This window comes from Rattus norvegicus, chromosome 3 (genome assembly GCF_021556685.1).
Source record: "Rattus norvegicus strain SHRSP/BbbUtx chromosome 3, alternate assembly SHRSP_T2T, whole genome shotgun sequence".
Taxonomy (NCBI): Eukaryota; Metazoa; Chordata; class Mammalia; order Rodentia; family Muridae; genus Rattus; species Rattus norvegicus.
Genome location: NC_141536.1, coordinates 162,973,985 through 162,990,226, shown reverse-complemented (window position 1 = coordinate 162,990,226; position 16,242 = coordinate 162,973,985).

Here is a 16,242-nt window from a genome sequence, read left to right as displayed (position 1 = left end):
GATGCTAGGCAACCGAAGCAAATACTCTGTAATAACAGAAGAAACTTTCCCAAGGTGCTCAGGGGCTGTCTTACCATTTCAAACAACCTGGCAAAGAAAGTCCACCACAGGAGCTGGTGGCACCTTGCATTTTAGTTGACGCCGGAGCCACCAGAGTTGACAACCCCTTGCAAGGATTTAGTCCAATGGAGTATTGAAGCATTACAGAGTTGGTGGGGAGTTAGCGGGTCTTAGTTATTATAAAAGTTCATCTGGATTTTTGTTTGCTTGATATATCTGGAATGTCTAGCCGTTTGCTACACCCGAGGGGGAGGGGCGTAAGGAGACCGGAGCTGCAGGGCAGGAGGGGAGAGGGGAACAGGCAGGGCATGGTCTGGTAAGAAGCTACCTAGACTTCCAGTCTGTACACTCACAGGTGGCCCAGCAGGAGGAAGGTTTCTGCCGGGGACAGGGATATGTTCAGGCTGGAGCCTGCTGCACTGGAGACAACTCCGAAAGACTTCTTTGCGGATGGTGGAGGGGGCTATTTTACATATCTCCACTCAATGGACAAAGGTGTTTTCAGTTCAGGAGGGCCCTGCTTTGGGTTCATTTCAGGCTCATTTTTATTTGTTTTCTGAAAATGTTGGAAATAACGAATGTCTGTTAAACTCCAACAATGGCTCGTAGACGAAAGGAATATACTGTCTGGGTGGAAAGCAGGCAGATTCGTGTATGAATAGCTAGCAGCACCCACAGACGCAGGGATTGTCTAACTCACCTCTCCCATAACCAATAGATGCTTATTATGAAACCGGTTGACAAGCCTAACAGAAGCGTTGCGTCCGGCCTGCGTCACCGTCGCTAGAATAATTGATCTCTAGCCTGTGCTCCTGGAAAGGCACGTCTAGTGCGATTTCATTAGCCTTCGTTACCCGAGGTTAATCCTCTAAAAGTTATTTGTTCCCTTGGCTAATAGTTCTGGTGGAGGAGGTCTGTGGGAGTGAGAAGTTGGTCTCAGGTGATCCATTAAAAAAATGTTCGGTGAGTGCCTCCCAGGTAGCCTGGGCTAAGACCTACCTGATCGGGCACCCCACCTGTCAATCACTAGGAAAGAGAAGGGAGAAAATAGAATCTGTCTTAGATGGGAAGGAGGGCAGAAGCTAAAGCAGGGTCACTCGTTAGGAAGCTTTCCCGGGCAATGTTGAGACTTAAGTCTTGAAGCTGAAGGATGAGGTCATGTTGACGAGGGGGGTGGCGGGGACGGGGACACGACATGGACTCAGCAGGTAAAGCACTTGCCCCCAGCCTGGGGACTTGGTTTTGATGCTTGGACTCCAGATGGTGGAAGGAGAGAAACAACCCCCACAGCTTGTCCCCTCACCCCCTCCCGCACCGAGCACATTTTATTTAAAGTTTGTTTACGTTTACAGTAAAAAGCTAAAGTCAAGGGAGAGGAGCCGGGGAGGGTGTCTGCAGCACCACCTCCCTGGGCTTTCTCACTTGTGTTCCCAGTGCCTTGGTCTGTCAGTCTTGGGCCCTGAGACTTGAACATGGATCTCTCTTACTTCCTTCTGCTAAGGAATCTTGCCCACCCCTTATCTTCCAAACCACTGTGTGCTGTGAACCCTCATTTGCATCGTCAGCTCCTGGGCTTCCTCATTTAACCAGCAAACTGCCTCTTGGCTTCATTGTTAGGGATCCTAAGGGCACTGCAGCATCTCCACAAGAATTCCAAGCTCAGTTCATCTGAGATTTTGCCCTTTCAGATGGCCACATGCAAGTCATCTCTCACTTCTGTTCCCTTCCACTCCTGTACAGTCGGTAAAACATGCCACCACATCTGTCCACAGGTCCCCATCTTCTCTGCCACCACCTCAGTTCAGGCCCATACCAGCTCTCACCTGAGTGACCACTGTGGCTCAAACTGGTCTGGGACACAGTCCCTGACTGTCACTTCTCACCTGAGTACATCGGTCCCTAAAGTAGTTATGCAAGTCAGTTGCCAATAGTACATCATAGATTTATCTTAAAACAATTCATTAGGGCCCAGAAATGGAGTGTAGCTGGGAGACTGGTTATATACCCCGACTCCTGAAGGCTTGGATTCTAATCCCAGCACATAAACTGGCTCAAGGTCACCCTTGGCTGTACTGTGAGCTCAAGGCCAGCCCGGATTATGGGAGGCTCTGCCTCAGAAACAAATAATTCTTTGGTATACGCGTAATTTCAGCATTCATTAAAGATGGAAACAAACTTGCATGCTAACAAGACCTCTGTAATTATTAATCTCTGCATGGGAAATTAAATCTCAGCTAAAGATTTGATCCTGCAGGATGTAGAGTTCTTTAAGTGTTTCCAGAGTTGATTGATATTTCGATTTCATAATTGTCAATGCCAAGAACACCACTTTACATAAATGCATAGTATTTAAAGGCAAAATTATGTTCGGGGCCATTTCAGGAGTTGAAGCAAATTCTGTCCTAATCCCACCTTGAAAATCATTTATCTAAAGTGTGTGTTTGTGTGTATGTGTGTATGTTTGTGTGTCTAAGTGTGTATGTCTGTGTGAATGTGTTTCAGTGTGTGTGTGTGTATCTGTGTGTGGTATCTGTGTGTATATGTGTCTATGTATGTATCTGTGTGTGTATGTAGATTTGTGTGTCTCTCTCTGTGTAAATATGTTTGTATGTGTCTGTATGTGTATGTCTGTGTGTGTGTATAGATTTGTGTGTGTGTACATGTGTGTATGTATACATATGTCTGTGTATACATGAGAGAGACTCGTGTCAGCAGCTTCAGCGTCAGTCCTTAAAATCAAACACTAACATAACACAACCCCAGATATGCTAATCCGATCCATGCTGAGGAATGTTCAGAGAAAAACATTGTCTTTGTTTCCTTCAATTAGATCATTATATTTCTGTAACTAGATAGTGAAAACATTTACAGTTCATATCACAACAGTCTTAAACTGGAGTGGACTCTTACAGGTAGCTTTTGTCAGTGCAGTAAAGCATGTGAAGGCTCCCAGGGTGCACACTGTGTGTGCAGAACCAAGGCCAGAGTGATGTGACAGGCCACCATATGGGTGAGTTCTGTGGGGAATGTCTCTGATTCATTAGAAATCAGATTTTTCTTTTGCTTTCAGTAGTCATTGTACACTCAGAAACCTTTCGTCATTGCTTTACTTTGCATAATGCCCACATTCAGATATGTGAACCCATTGACAGAGCATGATCTAATACAGACTGTTGAGTTCCCAGCCTCAACAGAGACATCTACAAAACAACTCCACACCCAAGGCTTGGGGAGCCCATCAGAAGGGGGACAAGCAAGAGTGAAAGAGTTGGAGGATCGGGACGTTTACTGTGAGACTGCATCTCCTAGTAATGTCAGAAGCTATACCCATAAAGTCTCAGATAATGACTGTTCAACCATGAACTGGACATGGACAACAAGAGACATGGCAGAGTGGACAGAAGATGCCTCAACCCCACTCCCCACCCCCCAAAGAACTACAGGCAACTAAGGAACAGAGACGGGAGAACTGGTCTATCCAGGAAGTGTGCACCAACTGTTTACCAAGTAACAAATGGTCAGCCGTGAAAACATACAGACCAAGCAAGGTGTATTTATGTATTCAGAAACACACAACACACACACACACACACACACATATATTATAGTTATAGTTATAGTTACAGTTATATAGTTAAAAAGAACCTGGGCTCTACTGCATCCACTCTCCTAACAGCAGCATGGTGATTTATAACAAAGATCCATGAAGAGAACCCTTACCCCTTTTCTTCAAGAGGTGGAGTTTAATCTCAACCACCTTTGCCTGGGCTAGACTTTGACATTCCCTCTGTTGAAGTATTATAAAGGCCTTGGAAGGCTTGAGGCCTAGGACACCCGGAGATATGTGAACTCTATCTTGGCCCCTGTCTCTTGAACTGTTCACTTCAGAGGAGGCCAGTTGCAATCGTGCAAAGCCTGACTGAGAAGCTTCCAGAAAGTGTAGCCTCCAACTCCTAAGTATGCATGAGATGAGTCTGTACACCTCGTCCATACTTGGTTGACATCTTGTCTACAGTGTCATAACCCTTAATCCAAACCATCCAGCTAGGCTGCTTGCAAATTCCTGGCTCACAGAAATAATGTTATAAAACGTTTGTTGCTTTAAGCAGATAAATTTAGGGATAATTTCTTAATTCACTCGTGAGAGATCTGTAGTGTTGGTTTAAAATATAAACACAAGCCAGGCAAGGCGACACACACCTGTAATCCCAGCATTTGGAAATCTGAGTCAGGATTACTGTGAGTTCAAGGTCAGAACAAACTGTATTTGCTGAACACTGTCTCAAAACAAACCAACCAGAGAGCTGGTAAGATGGTCCAGTGGTTAAAGGACCTGCTGCCAAGCCTGATGACCCAAGTTAGGTCCAAGGAACCCACTACAGAAGGCGAGAACTGACTCCCAAGGGTTGTCTTCCATGATGGCTTTTCTTGGTTGTCACCTGACTACATCTGGAATTGAATGGAGCTCAAATGACTGGACACACCTGCCAGGGATTTTTTTTTTCTCAATGAAATAATTTGAAGTGGGAAGACCCGTTTTTTGTTTGTTTTTTGTTGTTGTTGTTTTTTTTTTTTTTTTTTTTTTTTGAGACAGGGTTTCTCTGTAATAGAGCCCTGGCTGTCCGGGACTTGCTTTGTAGAGCTGGCTGGCCTTGAACTCACAGAGATCCTCCTGCCTCTCAAGTACTCTCAAGTACTCAGATTAAAGGTGTGCACCACCACATCCAGCCAAAGGAAGAACCAATTTTAATCTGGACCTTTGAGGTAGAAAGACAAATCTTTAATGCAGATCTTTTGAGGTGGGAAAATCCACCTTTAATCCCCACCACACTGGCAGCCTATGTGAAAGGCACGAAAAAGGAAGCATTCTCTCTCTCTCTCTCTCTCTCTCTCTCTCTCTCTCTCTCTCTCTCTCTTTCTCTCTCTCTTCCTGCTTGCTCTAGGCTCTTGATAGCAAGTCCATTCCTTCACTGGCATTGAGCATACTTGATTGAGATTTTGGTGTGTATTGAAGACCAGCTGAGAGACATCCAGCCTGGTGGGCTAGATAACTACTGGATTCTTGGAACTTCCATTGATAGGTAGTCATTGTTGGATTACCTGGACCACAGCCTGAAAATAATTCAAAGAAATCCCTTTTATTTATATCTATATATCTATATCTATATCTATATCTATCTATATCTATATCTATATCTAGAGAGAGAGAGAGAGAGAGAGAGAGAGAGAGAGAAAGAGAGAGATTCATTATATAAGTTCTGTTACTTTATAGAACCCCGATATACCCTCTGACCTCCGTGCAGGCTTTGTGACATGTACGTACCCACACACACATATATTATGTATGTACAGTACAGTAATAATGATACAGAAATGTTAAATAGGTCATAAATTGGGCACTGAGACTTCAGCTCCATTATAGAGCATTTGCTTAGCACACGTAAGCCCATAAATTCAGCCCCAGTCCAGCAAACAGAGAAACAACACCTACCAATGAGTTTATGGCCCCATGTGCTAAGTTCATCTCAATGACCCCTGTTTCACTGGGAAGAAACAAGCCATTTCTCTGCATGGCAGAGTGTCAGTCAGGTTGACAAAATCCACCACTCAAAGGCAGCAGCAATAAGTATTGGGGAAAACCTTTCAAAACTTGGCATTTTAGATCTCTAGGGATGGACCAGAGCATCTCACACACTGAGAAGCAGTCATCCATCAAAGTCTCTAAAGGTCAGGCAAGAAAATGTGAGATGGGCCAATGGGATAGCTCAATCACTAGAGGTGTTTGCCGAGCAGGCCTAGTGGCCTGTGTTTGGTCCCTGGGTCCCATGTAAGTGCGGAAGAGAAGAGCAGACCCCTCAAAGTTTCACTCTGACCTCCATACATGGGTTGTGGCACCACCTTCTCCCCCAAATTAAACCCAGGACCGTGTGGCTCGGAGGCCTTGCTGCCTGCGTCGACTCCTGCTCGTTAGAGCACAGGGGAAAGGATGATCAGAGAGCAGTGCTCATCAGAAGCAGTGGAGGTTAACAGCAGTGGAGGCATCCGATCTCACTCTGGGTGAAGGTGTGCCTCTTCCAGTCACAGCCCCAGCGGATATCAAATCGGAAGGCCGGATAGACAGGTCTGAGATGAACAAAGACAGAGAGGAGACATCTAGTACTGCCTTACAGGGAGACAAGGCAATTCTTCAGGCACTAGCTTCGAGTCACAACAAGAAGTTGAATACCAGAAACGGCTACTATAATGTCGGACGGACACAGCAGCAGATGTAGTTCTGGCATCAAGTGCAGGACGAAATGAACTATGTGAAGGGAAATTTCCTTTATCTCACTGAGACTAAGCTAGCATTGTTCTGAAGGAGCGCACACTGAGTCAAGGTGTGGGTTGGAATTCCTAGAGGAGTCACGAACGGGAAAGCTAAAGTGACAACTAAAACTCACCAATTAATTAAACTCGTTCGTGAAAACATTTAGCATGAGTGGGACACATGGAATGGAAACAAAGACATACACGGTAGAAGACATACACGGTAGTGTACGTGCAACCATACCAGGAATCTTACTAAAAGTGAGCATAGCAGACAACCCCAAATGCGAAGATCTGACAGTATGCAAACCTGGGAAACTCAAAGACACAGGGCATCAACAGAGAGACATACAGTCATGGTGAAGAGAGACTCCGTGCGAGCGCCTGACAAGGTGGACATGAAGATTTAACAACAGATCCCAGCGATAAACAGGTCCCACATGAGGGAGACATAGTGGTTGTTAATGTATATGAATTCACCAGCCTCTGTTGAAATCAAATTGCGTGAGGCAAGATGGATGAAGTTGGGTCCATCCAGGTCATACATTGAGTGAGACGGTACAGGCCTGTGACATCAGCACTCGATACAATGTGTTCATTGTATTTGGGAGAATTTTTTTTCTTATTATGGAAGAGTTTTAAAAACAATATATCCCTAAGCAGGGCGTTTTGTTTGCTTGTTTGTTTTTGTAACCATACACCTGCTTTGCAAACATTTTCTAGAAGCCCATGGTACCCTCTTCTCTTTGTTTAACTGCAACACTCAAGAAGTCTGACAAGATGATGAACTCTGACCTTCTTTACAGGCCGAGTGCTCTGTGTCATGTCTGTCTCAAAGCTTATAAAGACACAGTTTCTCCTACGGCTCCTGGGGCTTTTGGGTCTTGTGATTCTGTGATCAATCTGAGTTAGTTTTTCATATGGCGTAAGATGTGGCTCAGGTCTCATGGTTCTTCATAAGACGTCTAACTATCCTGGCATCATTTGTACAGAGGTAATCATGTCTCAATTGGATTTGCGTTGCATCTGCGTCAAAAATGAATCGGCAATATCTGTGTAATCTTCTCCCTCTACCCTCCATCCATCTATTCACTGAGGCACCTATTCAGCCACCCACCCACCCATCCACCTGCCCATCCATCCACCCACCCACCCACCTGCCCATTCAGCCACCCACCCACCCACCTGTCCATCCATCCACCCACCCACCCACCTGCCCATTCAGCCACCCACCCACCCACCTGTCCATCCATCCACCCACCCACCCATCTGCCCATTCAGCTACCCACCCACCCACCCATCCATCCACACATCCACTCATCCACCCGCTCATCCATCCACCCTACCAACAACCAACCAATCAACTACCCACCTGCCCATCCATCTACCCACCCATCCATCCCACCATGCACTAATCCACCCTCCACGCATCAATCCATCCATCCTTACATCAGTACCTCACAGGACTGGTCATTAGAGCTTGAAAGTAACTTTTGAGATCGAGGAGTTGAGTCCCCTAAGTGTTCTGCTTCAGAACGATTTGGGCATTTCTAAATCCACAGCGTTGACACATCAGTTTGAGAATCAGATTATTTGATTCTGCCTGATCTTTTCTAGGATGTTGATTATGTAAGATTTATAGATCAGCTTTGAGAGAATGTACATCTTAACAGTTTTGAACATTCTAACCCACAAATACAACCTCTCCCACGATCACAGACAGAATCTTTGTGAACAGGAGTTAGGGAAAATTGTCTTAGCTAAAATACCAAGAAAGTAATCCCAAAAGGGACATGTGCCAGGTGTAGGGCAGTTTACTCCTTTAACCCCACCACTGGAAAACAGGCAGGTGGATCTCTGTGAGTCTGAGGACAGCCTGGTCTACAGAGTGAGTTCCAGACTACCAGCGATATATAACGGGAACCTGTCTTTTTAAAGAGGCGAAGTTAGATCTCTTTGAAGAAAAGAACAACACCAGTACTTACGTCTCATTGTACTGGGTGCATCAGAGTGTGGTGGTTTTCAGTTCTAGATTTTTGACTGTATATTTCCTTATTTCTAGAGTCATTGGAAATGGGACTTGAGATTTTTCATTCTCTGGTTACTCAACGTTACTGAGCAGAAATCCACCTAGTGGAACTTACTTTGCATAACGTGACCTTGCTAAACGCGTGTACCAGTTCTAGTAGTTTATAAATGGAAGCCTCGTGGTGTTCTTTTTAGGTAAACAGCCGTGTTATCTATCATTCAAGAATTTTACTGATCACCAATCTAGATGGCAAATGTGTTGTTTACCATTGTAAATGCAAACATTTGTCGTGATAGTGTTTCGGGATTTCTTGCCCTCTCTCTCAAGTGGTGTCCAGTACCCTGCTTAACACAGGCAGCAAAGCTGAGCGGCAGAGTGGATAAAGACACCGTCTTCACATTATTTTTCCCATGCTGGAGATGGAACCAACCTGAAGGCCTGCGGAGTTCCCCTTCTATTCCTAACTTGCAAAGAGCTTTCAAAGAAATATTTATAATGCATTTATGTTTACTTTTGTTAAATTGTCTTTCTTTCTTTTTTCTGTTGAGATACTCACCTTTCCCTTCCCCAATTCTGGTTAATTGGATTGCACTGGTGAATTCTTGAATATTAAACCAGTTTTGCATTCCTAACATAACTGCCCTCACCTGATATGGTATTTTAATACTTTAAAATTGTCTGCATTTATTTAAGAGTGTGTGTGTGTGTGTGTGTGTGTGTGTGTGTGTGTGTGTGTGTGTACCAGCATATATATGTAGAAGTTAGAGAAAAAACATAGGGAATTCACTCAGCCTTAGCAGCAAGCCCCTCCACCTACTCTCCCATCTCACCTACCCCAGATTTTATCCTTTTTAATGGTTGATGACTTTTTAATTTAATTTAATTTATTTCATCGAGCTGTTTTGTGTTTGTGTTCATGAAGGATAATGATCTGAAAGATTCTTTCTCCTACTGTTTACATTTGGTCTGACATTTGTGTAATGGCCTCATAAAATAAGTCGCGTGGCGCTTTGTTCTCTTTGGTTTTTCTGGAAGAATTTGTAAGAGCATTGATTTTCTATCTAATATTCTTATAAGAAGAATTTGTGATGTCCTAATACATAGTTAATATGACCATTTTCTTCCACTAAGCATTGCTTTTTCTGAATCCAACTTCCAGTAAGTTGTGTGCTTTTTCTAATTTAATTCAAAAATTGTTTTTTAAATTAAATTTATTTATTTAAAGTGCACGTGTGTGTGTGTGTGTGTGTGTGTGTGTGTGTGTGTGTGTGTGTGTAGGCATACACAAGCCACAGGACATATGTAGAGGTCAGAAGAGAACCCTCAAATTAGTTCTTTCCATCCACCATTGCATGCATGGATCAAACATGGGTTATCAGGCTTGAGCCACAGGCTTCAACCACTTAGCCATTCCCCCATTTAAATTTTGCGTTCTCTGTTCCCTCTGTGTTTAGTAGAATCACCATAGTAGTCAGAAAGCCCAAGGGGAGTTTTTGTTGTTACTGGGACTTTAAAAACTAACACATTGAGTTCCTTCAACATACATGAATAGGACTACTTAGCACATCTAGGGGAGTTCATAGGTTTCCATAAACTCTCCTACCTTGTCTAATTGGTCAGATATTGCTGCAAATATTCCATGGCCCTTTGACATCCCGGATCTCAGGTGCAAAAATCTTCATTACTGATGTTCCTTACAGCCCTGTTTTCGTTGGTCTCAATAAACATGCCAAGAGACTTTATCAGTCTTTCCAAGGAACAAGTTGTATGTTTGATTGATTTCATGTGGTTTTTTTTTTTCTGTTGTCAATTTCCTTGAATTCTACTCTTCGTTATTTTCTTCTCTCTGACAACTTTGAGTTTAAGATTTATTTATTTTTATGAGTATGGGTAGCTGTCTTCAGACACACCAGAAGATGCCATCAGATCTCAATACAGGTGGTTGTGAACCAACATGTGGTTGCTGGGAATTGAACTCAGGACCTCTGGAAGAGCAATCAATGCTCTTAACCACTGAGCCATCTGTCTCCATAGCTTCAAAAGTTTAGAGCTAGGGCCATTGTCTGAATATCTTTCTAACATAATTTAATACTCTCAACTTTTCAGAAGTAAAAATTTTATACTTCTTATGAGAGGAGGGAGCAGAAGGGGCAGGATACACGTCACAACACAAGTACATCCATGTGGAGGTCAAAAGACAGCTTTAAGAAATGGGTCCTAGGGAACGAGCCCAGGTCATCAGGATAAAGGTGGCAAGCAAGTGCCTTTAGCCACTAAGCTGTCTCTTCAGCCCTGAGCTTTGAACGGAACCCTGAAGTGGAAACTTCTGATTCTTTGGAAAGTCAGTTATGTCAAGTGATGTTTCACTGGGGCACACAGATGAAAGGATGTCTTGCTAAAGCAAACGTGTGAAAGACTGTTCTCCTGAAGCAGACACAGGTGAAAGGGCGTTTGATGATAGACTATATATAGGACCCCTCAGACAGTGGGAGACGAGCACTGAGCATTGGTTTGGTTTGCTCTGTCTTGTTATTCTTCGGTAGAGACACTCACGTATTGGTTTGCCTTACAGAGCGCGGTTGAGATCAACTTTGATGATGCCGCCATCGAGAGAAACTCACCCAAGAACTGCTTACGAGGTTGCAGGTTCATGTCTGGTGTCTGTCTGCCTAGAGGCCTGGTATGCAGCCACTGAGTCATATTTGGTATTTGCTGTGGGACTGAACTGCTGCCTAAGAAGATCAAGTTCACCCCCAAAGAACTATTGCTGAACAGGTCCCCTTCCCCCACATCCTAATAACTTTTCTCTTCCATGACCTCTGTTGGGTGGTGGGCTGGAGGAAAAGTTGAACCCTTATTAAAAGTAGGCTGCAAAAAGTTTATGCCTACAGAACCCTTTAGCTACAGACAGCTTATACATTCGTTTTAATTATTTGAAAATAATTGTAATTCCCATGTGACTTTTCTTCAACTTGTGGGTTAGGTAGAAATGTGTTAATTCCCAAGTAGATACTTATACTTTACAAAATATATCATTGCAAAGACATTCTGATCTCTCAACTCCCGTCTACTGTGCATTGCATATGACTGTGCCGCTGTTACATTTTTTGTTGTTTGCTTTGTTTCCACGAGTTTGAAAAATTAGGGCAGATTTTGCTCTTTTTGTGGTTTTTGCTTTGTTTGTGAGACCCGGGCCTTGTAAATCCCAGGCTAATTCAATCTCACCATTCAGCCTAGGATGACCTTGGCCTCCTGGTTCCCTGATTTCATCCTGGAGTCCTAGGATGACAGGTGTGCAACCCCCTCCCCACTCCTGTTGTACAGAGCATTTGATAAAAATGAACAAACGAAACCCACCTTTGCCTATGCCTTTCCATTTAAAATGTTGCTGTCGATGGAACTTATCAGTCAGTCCCACCCTCTGGTGAGAACAAGAGGTGCTCCAGCCAACCTTCTCCTCTGTCAGAGTTCTCTAACGGTAATGAAGGAGCAGGCTGCAAAGACACCAGACTCTCTGGGCTGGTAGCCCTGGACTTCCAAGGTTTGCCCACACGTATCCCTAATGCTCCAACCTTCCTTTCCCAAGTGGAAACAGTACGGAGTTGCGTCCAGCTGTAATCCCACCCCAAGCTGCAGAGTGCAACTCCTACTACCCTGGTCATGTTAGAACACTCTGCCTCCCGAATCTGCAGCCAAGCTCTGGAACAAAAACGGAAGCACATCTTTGGGCATCCTCTCTCTATTGAAGATGCCAATTGAAGAAGCACTCCAGAGATGTGAAGAGGCCTCAGCCAGAAAACACTTGCCATTCAAGCTGGAGCAGCCTCATAAGAAGTCCAGTCCAATGGCATACATTCAGCTCTGGGGAAGAGGAGACAGGGGGAGCTCTAGGGATTCCTGATTCCAGACCACTGAGAGACCTTAAAAAGGCAATGCAGGTAGCTCCAGAAGGATGACACTTGAGGTTGACTTTTGGTCGTCACACAAATGCACACACAACATACACACACATGTGCACACTTGCACACCCAGATATACACACTTCCCAGTTTCCAGGCACACTGCTAATTCTCTCCAGGAAGTTGAGCAGAGTAGTCTGGATGGAATCCATGATTAGAGAAAAGTCTGTACTCAGCCGATGGCTGAACCCCTGTCATCCTGTGTAATGGCTGAAGTGTGGGTAGAGTCGGAGATTAAGGGGTGAGCCATGAGTGTAATGGGGTGTTGCAGGCTGACAGGGAGCAGTGCTGTGTTGTGGGCTGACCAGGAAGCAGTGCTGTGTTGTAGACTGACCAGGGAGCAGTGCTGTGTTGTAGACTGACCAGGGAACAGTGTTGCATTGTGGGCTGACCAGGGAGCAGTGCTGTGTTGTAGACTGACCAGGGAGCAGTGCTGTGTTGTGGGCTGACCAGGGAGCAGTGCTGTGTTGTGGGCTGACCAGGGAGCAGTGCTGTGTTGTGAGCTGACCAGGGAGCAGTGCTGTGTTGTAGACTGACCAGGGAACAGTGTTGCATTGTGGGCTGACCAGGGAGCAGTGCTGTGTTGTAGACTGACCAGGGAGCAGTGCTGTGTTGTAGACTGACCAGGGAACAGTGTTGCATTGTGGGCTGACCAGGGAGCAGTGCTGTGTTGTGGGCTGACCAGGGAGCAGTGCTGTGTTGTAGACTGACCAGGGAGCAGTGCTGTGTTGTGGGCTGACCAGGGAGCATTGCTGTGTTGTGGGCTGACCAGGGAACAGTGCTGTGTTGTGGGCTGACCAGGGAGCATTGCTGTGTTGTGGGCTGACCAGGGAACAGTGCTGTGTTGTGAGCTGACCAGGGAGCAGTGCTGTGTTGTAGACTGACCAGGGAATAGTGTTGCATTGTGGGCTGACCAGGGAGCAGTGCTGTGTTGTGGGCTGACCAGGGAGCAGTGCTGTGTTGTGGGCTGGCCTGCAGAATCACTGGGATGTCCTCACAGCCACCAAGCTAACCCTTCCAACTCTCTGATGGTCACAATCCTCACAGATGCCATATTTCTTCTGTATTATATTTGGTGGGAAAGGGGATCAGGGGAATTCCAGGCTTCTTAACAGTGACTACAATAGTCCTACCTACTCCATATCTTAGTAGAGCTGTGAAGGGACTGTCCCCAACACAAAGGCTGTCTGTTTACATCTGAGAACAAGAAGCCTGGAAATGGGCTTGCCTGTGGCAACCATGGCCCACTCATATCAGAGCTGCAGGGGACTCTGAGTGGTGAAATGCGGTGACGTTAGGACTCCTCAGATTCTGACAGCTGTGGTGACTTGGGCCTAGGAGTTGGTAGACCGAAGGCCAGAACATGCCCATCTCCCAGAGCATGTTTCTCTTTAGAGAAGTATGAGGAAGAAGGACTACAGCCTGGGCTGGGCCGATGGCTCAGTGGTTAAAGTGCTCATCACACGAGCATGAGGGCCTGAGCTCAGATCTCTAGAACTATGCAGTGCTAGCACCCCTACATTGAGATGCAAGCTGGATATAGGAGAATGCCTGGATGCTTGCAGGCTAGCAGCCAAAAGCAAGAGAGACACTGCCTCAAACAAGATGGAAGGTAAAGACCGAAATTCAAGTTTGTCCTCTGACCTACACACACACATACAGACACATACATGCACACACACATGCACTACACGCACATGCACACATGTATGCATGCACATGCATGCGTGCACTCATACACACATGTACATACACACTCCTGAACACACAGACAGGTACACACAGACACATACATGCACACACACATGCACGTGCACACCCACATGCAGACACATATAAACTCACACACACATGCACACATGTATACATGCACATGCAGATGCACACACATACACACACATGCACATACACACTTCTGAGCACACAGACAGACAAGCACACACACACACACACACACACACACACATGCAAATACACATACATGCATGCTCCTGAGCATGCAGAAATACACAGAGAAAGACAGATAGACAGACAGACAGACACACACACGTACATGTTGGTGTTTCCCTTTATCTTCAGGTGGATTTCAAGACTTCCTGACACGCACTGACACTGAAGAGACACTGAAGGAAGCCATCACAGGAGATTAAACAATAGGTCCTGGCTTCCTTGTGTTTTGATTTTCTCAATCCAAGCCTCGTTTCCGTTGATCTGGACTTTATTTTATGGTCAGAGACTAGATGGGCCACCCATGGCTTTAATTCCTGGGAACTCTTTAATTAATTAACCATAGTGAAAGCTCTCTGGGCATCGTACTATTTTGTGAAACCAAATAAGCTTGCGTGCCTTGCTGCCAATCTCGATAAGTAAGTCTACTTTGCTTCTGGCACATGACAAGGGCCTCCCTGGCCAAGTTATCCACTGTGCACATCTCCACTGAGGTCAGGGATGTGGTCTGCAGTGTCCCTGTCAGAGCCCACTTCACAACATACCATCTTCCTGCCGATCTAGTCCTCAAGGCAGAAGGACAGACAACCCCAGGCTGGCTGGGAGACGCACTGAGGTAGAGTGGTGGAATGAGTGGGAGACACAGGGCAGCTCCGGTTTGGCTTTCTTGCTTTCTGACATCTTTGGATTCTTTTCTTGATCTCACGCCAAAGCATGTCTCTAGCCCTCAGCTGCGCCATCTCATCAAGCTCTTTCTCCTTCAGCCATGGCTCTGAAGAACTGACAGTGTCAGTGGCAGGGAAAAGAGTGGAACTCAAGGTCACCATGCCAGTGGAATAAGCTGGAGTCAGAAAGACAAATGCTGTAAGCTTTCTCTTAAATGCGAAATCTAGAAGGTGGATGGATCCGCCATAGTCCACACAGACTCACTTGGGAGATTAAGTCTGGGAGGGTTCAGTTTTCAGTCATCTGAAGTCTACTTGCTTTCTGTCAGAGAGGGGTTTTCTATTAAATGTCTTCTTTTTTAAATATACACATGTGAATGTAATGTGTTTGGATCCAATCTCCTCTGTCACTCCCACTTTTAATTCTTCCCTTATCCCAGCTCTCTCCTCCAGCCTTCACATCCCTCATGAACTGAATTTCTCACTGGGTTCCCGTGGTGTGGAGCCACCTCCCATCACCGTGGTGCTGTGTGTGATGGTGTGGAGCACAGGCAGCATCTCAGGCCCACGTTCCTGAAGAAAATCGACTGCCCCAGCAGCAATAAATCGCCAGTGGCTCATCTGATAGGGATGGGACTTTATAATGCTCTGTCCATGGGCTGGTATTTTGGCTGATTTTCTCTTATGCTTGTAGGAATAGCCAGTGTGACTATTGCAGTTACAAGGACCCAACAGCGTTTTCAAAAGTTGGCAGGTATCCTTCATGCCACAGCAAGAAAAGACCAAAGTAGACTTTGTTGTGCTCATAGAGCATGGCCGGTGTGGCTTGTGTCAACATGGAGTCCCATGGAGGTTCGTGGTGCTTCTTCTGCAATGAAGGCATAGCTAAACAATTGGAGATTGGAGACATTAGCACTGCAGACCACATCGTGGTGAGATTTCTTCACAGAAACCAAAAGGAGGACTGGGGAGATAGCTCAATGAGTAAAGAGCTAACAGCTCAAGCATGAAGACTTGGGTTCAAATCCCCAGAACCCAGGAAGACCTGGGTGTGGCAGCACATGCCTGTAACATCAGCACTGGGGTAAAGCAAGACGGGCAGATCTGGGGGGACTCTTAGGCCAGCCTGACTCACAGAACAGCAAGCTCGAGATTCAGTGTGTGAGACATCTCAAGAAAGAAGGCAGAGAAGAGACAGAAGGAAAGATCCTGATGTCCACCTCTGGTTTCCACATGCACACCCACGCCCTCCACGCATATACACACATACACATGC